Source organism: Macrobrachium nipponense, chromosome 3 (genome assembly GCF_015104395.2).
Source record: "Macrobrachium nipponense isolate FS-2020 chromosome 3, ASM1510439v2, whole genome shotgun sequence".
Classification (NCBI taxonomy): domain Eukaryota; kingdom Metazoa; phylum Arthropoda; class Malacostraca; order Decapoda; family Palaemonidae; genus Macrobrachium; species Macrobrachium nipponense.
The window spans coordinates 95,671,153-95,679,921 of record NC_087202.1 but is presented as its reverse complement, the minus strand read 5'-3'; the positions used below and the strand labels follow the sequence as shown (position 1 = coordinate 95,679,921).

The window sequence follows — 8,769 nt, the reverse complement described above, 5'->3', positions numbered from 1 at the left end:
ACTTTCAAATCATTAGGAGTAAAGCTTTAACAACAATTCGTCCATCTTTCATTTTCACGCGAGAATCCTTTATATATTTCACCCACGGGACCGTTGTAGAATTACAAGATATATATATATATATATATATATATATATATATATATATATATATATATATATATGTGTGTGTGTGTGTGTGTGTGTGTGTGTGTGTGTGTGTGTGTGCTTGTGTGTGTGTATTTTTGCGTTTGTGTGTGTGTGTGTGTGGTTGAAAAATTTTTTTTCCCATACTCTGCTATGAATGGCTATTATTACAAAAGTAAGCAGCAGGCATTAAGTGTGAATTTCTATCCAAAAAGACGCCATTACTCTGAATGTTAATGCATCAATTCCCGAAGGAGACTTCCAGCACAGAAACTAATTATAAGCCATTGCTGCAGCATCAGTGATCATTAATAGAAATTAAAGTTCCAAATCGTTAACTGCCACTATTTATTAATTAAACTGTAATCGGAAACAGCTTTTGCTGTTGCTCAAGTTATACTGACAGTACGCTCTATATGAAAATAAATCTCATTCGATACTTATACTGGTCGAACAGCGCTACCAAGCAGCATTATTTCCTAGACATATCAAAATGTAGTTCTCTTAACGGAGTTTGGTATTGATTCTCTCTTATATTTTGCAATGTGAATATTCTTTTATAAAGCAGTTTAATGTTTAAAAAAAGAATAACTGGTGGTTTCCCAAATAATAAAAAAAGATAATTTACACCATAATTCAGTCTGGTGGAACCAGTGTGAGTTTTGCTTAATGCCGTGTCTGGATTAGTTCTTACATGTTGATGGAATAGTCGTTCAATGAAAAGAAAACAAATCTATCAAAGAGTTGTAGATGATTATGTAGTTGGCCTCTTTAATGTTCGGAGCTAGCCAAAATTGTGATGGAAATTAATATTGAACTCTTAGAGGATCATTTCGTTGTTGTTGTTGTTGAAATCTTTCAACAAAAGATAGTCATAATCATGTAGTAGTATTATATAATTTTTGCCATTAAAAATAGGAGAAGGAGATAATATTTTGATCTTTTGGGACTGATTAAGATGGATTTCCAATAAGTTTAAGAATCAATTACTCTAAATGACGGTGTCAAATCAGACAGTCGATATTCCCGTTATTTTTACGAACAGATATACTTATTCAAGACAAAACTGGGCAGGTCCGAATAAATATTACCAGTTAAACTTTATGCATCTGTACATCATATGCCAATCTTCAATGCCTTATCATCAAATTATTGATCGGATTTTCATGACCATCTAGTTGAGCTTTAGCCCAGAACGTTCAGGAAGCATGCAGTTGATACGCCTTGCTATACCATGTTAAAATTATGAGAAGACCAGAATATAAGAACCCAGTAAGAAGATGTGCCCGTTGAATTGATAATACAGTCATAGTTCTTCAGACTTATAAGCAATGTTTTGTCTTGAATATTTGTTCTGTACTCTGGATGCTGATTCAATATAAACATCACTAAAACAAATCACGTAAACTGTTGGGCTGCATTATTTTTAGATATTAGAAGAGGCTTTATAATTGAACAGCTTCTGTTTTCAGAAACTACAAGTGATATACATAGGTATGCAGATTGATTAGATAACTGTGCTCTAACGCCTTGCTGAATCACTTAGAATTATTTTCTATTCCATAATTCAACCGGAGATATTCTGATGTAGTGACACAATGATTAAGCTAAGTTTGTGATTTTTTTTCAAGCATGTGTCGATAAATTTTAATAATCAACTGCTAAATCAGATATGAAAATATTGAAGCATTTTTTTTAGATGTCTTCAGTCCGCAAGATTTCCTTACTGCCCTCCCTCCAAGGCTCCTTATGTCCCTTCCTCCAAGGCGTCTTCACCTCCCTCCCTCCAAGGCGTCCTTATCTCCCTTCCTCCAAGGCGTCCTTACCTCCCTCCCTCCAAGGAGTCCTTATCTCCCTTCCTCCAAGGCGTCTTCACCTCCCCTCCCTCCCCCCCCCCCCAAACCTCCAAAGCGTCCTTACCTCCCTCCCTCCAAGGTGTCCTTACCTCTCCCTCCAAGGAGTCCTCATATCCTTCTCCAAGGCGTCCTTACCTCCCTCCCTCCAAGGTGCGTCCTTACCTCCCTCCCTCCAAGGTGTCCTCATCTCCCTTCCTCCAAGGTGTCCTTACCTCCCTCCCTCCAAGGTGTCCTTACCTCCCTCCCTCCAAGGTGTCCTCATCTCCCTCCCTGCGCCCAAGGTGCATCTACTATCTCATTGTTATTTTTCCCAGTTTACACAATTCCTCCAACACCTATCATGACACCATTTCTCATACATAGCTTGATGTAACCAGCCATAAGCAGATTGACCAGTTCGGTAACTATTCATTTACCTCTGTAACTAAGCTTTGCTTTCTCTCATAGTATTTCGTTTTCAGTTGCTATCCAATTATCAAGAAGACGGATAGTAACTTTTTCGTGATTAAGATCAGCAGCTCTTTGCAGGTGATTGTTTGTTTTATTTTATTCATTTATCCATTTATCTGTTTATTCGGGAATGCGCAAGAGCTGGAAAAGATACATCATAAACAGTGTCTAGCCTGACCAGAAGAAATTAATTATTTTGAACACTCTTGTACAGACTGGGCTGTTATTTTCTTTGCTAGTTATGAGAATCGAAAACTCCGTACTATTTTTGTTTAATTTTGAAAAAGGAGAAAAGCTAGTCACTATCTGAGAAAACCCATTACTGACTGTTTAATAAAAACAGCAATATTTTTATTATGACTTTTTTCTTTCCATAAAAGAGAGAGAGAGAGGAGAAAAATTCTATGAAATGGAATCAAGGTTGATGAACAGATGGAAAAACTGGCACCGCTGTTTATAGGAAATAGGCATTTATATAACAACATGCATGCTATCAGAAAAATCTTTACTAACAGAACAATTTTTGGAGCTTCCGCATTGGCCAACAATTTTCCAATCTAGATCGAAATATTGTCAGTGACGTGAAGATAAAAACGGTAATGATTAAAAGACAACTGCATCAGCGAGATATCTTGTTCAGAATGATCCGATCTGCATCGGTAGTTTCGTCCATCAGCTCCGTGATTGGCCGCTGCTGGAGAGTGAGTTGGTGTGAGCGCGTTGGCAAGCCCCCTTACAGTCGTGGTTTAGACACCGGAGCGACCGCCGGCTGCCGAGATAGTCTGCGGGAATCACACAAAGCATTTCACTTTGTAGCGCGAGACGTCGAAGGCTTGAGGCTTTTTGTTTGAATTAATTTTTTAAATACGTGGGAGTGGGGACCACTCGTAGGTTTTGAATTGCTTAACGTACTGTATGCGAACATGATAATTATGCATATGTGAATTTATACATACATATACATATATATATATATTAGATTATATATATATATATATATATATATATATATATATATATATATAGATATATATATATATATATATATATATATATATATATATATATATGTATGTATGTATATATATATATATATATATATATATATATATATACATATTATATATGTATATATATATACCTACTATATATATATATATATATATATATATATATATATAATATATATATATATACACGAAGGAGAACATCAATAAATGTTAATGAAACAAGTCAAAACTTTCGAACGAAAGCGAATATATATATCTGGTGATAAAAGAAAACAGTTAGAAACTATATTCATCTGTGCTGTGTATTGAATTCGTTGATTCTAAATTTCAGAGGAACCGTCAATACGAACTTGTAAGTGAAAAAAAAAAGAGGATTGATACAGATCACTACCCGATTAATCAAAAAGACAGTGGAAGTATCTCTAAAGGTAAGGAAACTTTTTATTCTATGAACTTTTACCGGCTCTCTCTCACTTCTATGACACTTCCTTTCTTATTATTTCGACCGAATTATACGCTGGATGAAATTCTTGTATTATTTCGAGAATTACGGTTACGAAATAAACTAAAAAAAATAAGAGAGAGGGAAAGAAGGAAGTTTGCTTATCTCATGAGCAGTTTCACTTAACACACTGATGGCAGAAGTTCTGGATTAGTTATCTTGATACCGTCCAACAGAGCAAAAGTTTTCTTCTTGAGCTCCACTTGGTTAGTTGTCTCGATTGTAATTCAGCTCCCATGGAGTTAGAGGATTAGACTTCCTTTTCTGTGTGAGTTGGAGTAAGCTTCTCCAAGCATATGCGTACGCAAATGTAAACTGGATTTACTAATGTCTATGTGGGAATGGGTTGGAATGGTTAACGCTGTTAGAAACAATGCGTGATCCGACCTCCAGCATACTCGTGGCACGTGTTGAAATCTACAGTCAAATAGTGCATTGCTTCACCAATGAAAATTAAAATGAATACGCTATATTTTATTAAAAATAATTGTTTTGTACTGTTAAATATACTCATTATTTATTTTTGCAATTTTCCTTCTAATGAATAAATCATAAATATCCTATCATAAAAATTCATGTATCTTTAACTCACCGTTTTAAGACCTTTTTAGGCTTTTCCATGGGGCTTACCAAGCCCCCCAACAAAAACACTAGGGAGAACAACAACAACAACAACAATGTAGTTTGTAGGCTTCCTAACCGAGTAAGCAAAAACTCCAATGACTTAGTATGGTAACGTAAAATTCAGAGGCTAGTGCATATATGATTAGAAAATTATCCTACTTTATTCATAAATAAATTTAGTAGTTAATATAACGGGTGTTGGTAGGGTGAGAGAAGAGGCGAGTCATAGTAAAGTTAAAAGAAAAAATGTAAATGGCTGAGAAGAGTCTTGGACTGTCTGAGGATGAAAAGCTTAGAACGGAGTGAAAGTATTGGTGACTCAACTCTCATTTATGAAAGCGAGGTGTGGATGTTGATTATGATAATGAAGAAGTAGGTCGAAGCTGGAACTAGTTGTGCATATATATATATTATATGTATATATATAATATATATATATATATATATATATATATATATATTGTAGATATGCATATATATAATATATATATAGTATATATATATATATAATATATATATATATATATATACATACTATAATATATATAATATTATATATAATATATATTATATTATATATATATATATATATGCATATATATATATATATATATATATATATAATATATACATATATATATATATATATATATATTATATATATATATATATATTACTATATATAAATATATAACAAATCTTTCATTTCAACTGACATACATTCAATTTCCCTGTAAATGTTTAAACACATGCATGCATGTTTATTACATGACAAAACTTTCATTCCAACTGACATACACTCAAGTTGCTTTCGTGTATCCTACTAAATATTTAAGCTGTCGTTTATGAAGTGAGTGTATTACTCTTCCTAAACGTTGAGGTAAGAAAAGGTGTCAAGTCCCCACAAGTTACACTACATCACCGTGTATTCAATGTACCATTTGAGAATGAAAAGTACAAGTAAAGTTAATCGAATAATGAGCCTGAAGTAACGTTCTGTATTCTCTTATTATTAATATGCCTCTTAGTAGAATTAGAGGTCCTTGAACCATTCTTTGTTTGATGCCTCGTAAGATTAAAAATTCATTTACCACCTTTCAAAGACGTGTCCTACACGAGTCTTTGATGTAAACATCTACCTTTAATAATGAAAACATGCTGAAATAATCTACCGTGTGGTAAAACTAATATATGACGGTTACCTGGGCATAATTATGGCATTGCAATTACTGCACATTTGATGTCCAATAACACAACTAGGACCTCCGAACTAACTGATGATTAGAACGACTGGAAGAGAAGCAGGCGGGTTAGAGATGACTATCGGCAACTCCACACTCTACAAATTTTCAAATACGGTTGAATAAAACGAGGCTAATTAACAAAACCTTTCGAGAAGAAGCATGCAGTTTATAACTGTTACAATGTAACAACAAAGGTACATAATATTATGAACCCATCGGACTCAAGTCTGTAAAAACCTACTTGCAGGATGAAAGACGACAGACCTTTCGCCAATATATCTCTACAGAGCAATTGGTGAAGGCAGTCAGATATCACGATACCTGCTAGATTCAAAGAAAACTCACAATCACATGAATCAATAAAATGAGAAAGTAAAACTACAGTACCATGCCTGTTTGATTTTGTTATTTAAAATGTATACACCAGAATCTGCTTTATATATTTTAAATATACTTTAAATAACAAAATCAAATAGGCATACTATTGTGGATGTATTTTTCCATCTGCTTGATTGTTATTGTCATTATGTAAGGACTTAGTCTCTTATGTGGTACCCCAATATGAGACCCGAAAAAACCACCTAATCAAAGGAGTGTGAGTTGAATAGACCGTTAAGACCTGGCGAGGAAAAACAGCACTTACAAAAAAGCCGGTGTCTTACTTTTATAGCAAGGTGACCAATATGTTGATGACGTGGAACCATTCAGCTATACAGCAATTGATGAGTGCAAACACATCATATCAGTCATTACAAAATTGCAAACGCAGGCTCAGAGAGGCCCTAAAAACGGTTGTATTTGTGTGGACACATAAAGCTATAGAAACAGCAGGTGTAGCCACGTTATTTACAAAACATGTCAGCGCTTTAAAAAAACAAAATGTAGGCCACAAACGTATCATTCTTCAGTCTGTACTCGGCACATATTAGTAATTTCCAGGAAACATCACAAGGAGTGGAAGCTCAGATGATGTTCTCACCTTTCTATACTAGAATTCGCAGCTCCTTTTTTCACTTTAAAAAAAAGTAACAATAATAAACTGCCCTTTTTAGACATACTCATAGAAAGAAAAGAAACAGGATATGAATTCAGCACATATAGAAAGCCCACACATACAAACTCATATATTCATTTCTTCTCTTTTCACAGTCATGATATAAAAATAGGGGTTCTAACAGGTTTATTTCTTAGGGCAATGAGAACGTGTGACCCTTGCAAGATAGAACAAGAAATAAATTACATCTCTAAAAGCTTCGATGCATTAGCATATCAAGAATGGTTCAGAAAAAGGGCACTCAACAAAGCTAGAAAAAAATTTTACAGAGCAAATGTAGAGAGTACATGGAATAAAGAAAACAAGAAAATAGTTGCCCTCCCTTTTATGCCTAAAGTGAAACAAATCACTTCAAAAATGAAAGAAAGGAAATATAAATTTGTATATACCTTTGATAATACCGTAAAAATCAAAGTATATAAAAATAAATTGGAAGGAGAAGATAGTAATACAGATGATGTAGCGAGGGTATACATAATCAATTGCAACAATTGTGGAGACAGATATGTGGGGGAATCAGGAAGGGGAATAAGGACTAGAATCCAAGAACATAGAAGGGCAGTACAACTTAACTCTCAGGGGAGTACTATAGCTAGGCATTGTTGGGAAAATGACCATACGATGGATTTCAAAAACAGACGGCTTATATACAAAAGCAACAAAATTAGTCACAAGAGGGTAATAGAAGGCGCACTCATCAGAGAGATTAAAGTAATAGAAGGAAACAAAGGTTTTACCTCAGAAGATCCCATAAGCCGAGCTTTGATATTAAAAGAAGCTAAGATTGACCCTGCTGACCTGGAGATTAGGTTTCCTGCCCAACAGACTTTTGATGACCACACCCTTACCTCCTTACCTCAAGGATTAATCCCATTGACCATCAGCTCAGGATATCAGAGCGACAAGAGGGGATTGGCAACTTGACCCAGGCTAACATCCCAAACATCTCTTGAAAATGGGCCACAGATAGGGCCTGAAAGTACTCGAGTGTGTAGTAAACTAAATGTAAATACTGAGAAGTAAACAAGTTACAAAGTGATTTTGTGGGTTTCTTTTTCAATCTTTATTATTATTATTACCGCTTTACTCTTGCCCACGTTTATTCTAAACACTTTCCTCTTGTAAACTGCTAATTTTTGAAATGTTTTTGTTACTATTATCTTACTATATGGACGTACACCGTTATCCAGCTCCGTACACCCTCACACCCACACACACACGTGCGCGCGCACACACACATACACACACACACCCCACACACACACACACACACACACATATGTATATATATATATATATATATATATATATATATATATATATATATATATATGCGTGTGTGTGTGTGTGTGTGTGTGTGTATTTATATCAACAGAAGGATAAAATGCTTGAAAGTAGGAGACTGGTACCATTTAAACAGGAGGAATTTGTTTATAACAACTTTTATCAAACTACATATACATAAAATACACACACACCACACACACACACACATATTACACACCAACAACAGCACATATATATATATATATATAATATATATATATATATATATATATATATATATATATATATGTACATACACACACACACACACACACACACACACACATATATATATATATATTATATATATATATATATATATTAGTAATATATTAAGATATTAATATATATATATATATAATGACCATAAACATATTTGATGCATGATTTGTATATTTCAAATACCACTAGTAAGAAATGAATAGCAGGTGTAAATCTATTGAATACATCAGAAATAAGGAAGACGTTTAATTGAAAAGAAGGTAGCTGAGAGTCGGGAAAATTGGAAATAGACGCCAGCTAAATATTCGTATTTCTAAAATGTTGACCTTTTAATAATGAGGGCTAGGAATCCACC

The 8,769-nt window shown here is 34.1% G+C and overlaps 1 long non-coding RNA gene across 1 annotated transcript in view; it reads left to right on the top strand.

Moving 5' to 3' along the window:
* The first annotated feature begins 3,186 nt into the window (after positions 1 to 3,186).
* LOC135222251 (uncharacterized) overlaps positions 3,187 to 8,769 on the top strand; it is a 264,770-nt gene continuing 259,187 nt past the window's right edge. Inside the window, exons 1-2 of the long non-coding RNA XR_010316246.1 lie at positions 3,187 to 3,319; positions 3,774 to 3,870. This is a non-coding gene — a long non-coding RNA (uncharacterized LOC135222251). The remainder of the gene's footprint in view (positions 3,320 to 3,773; positions 3,871 to 8,769) is intronic.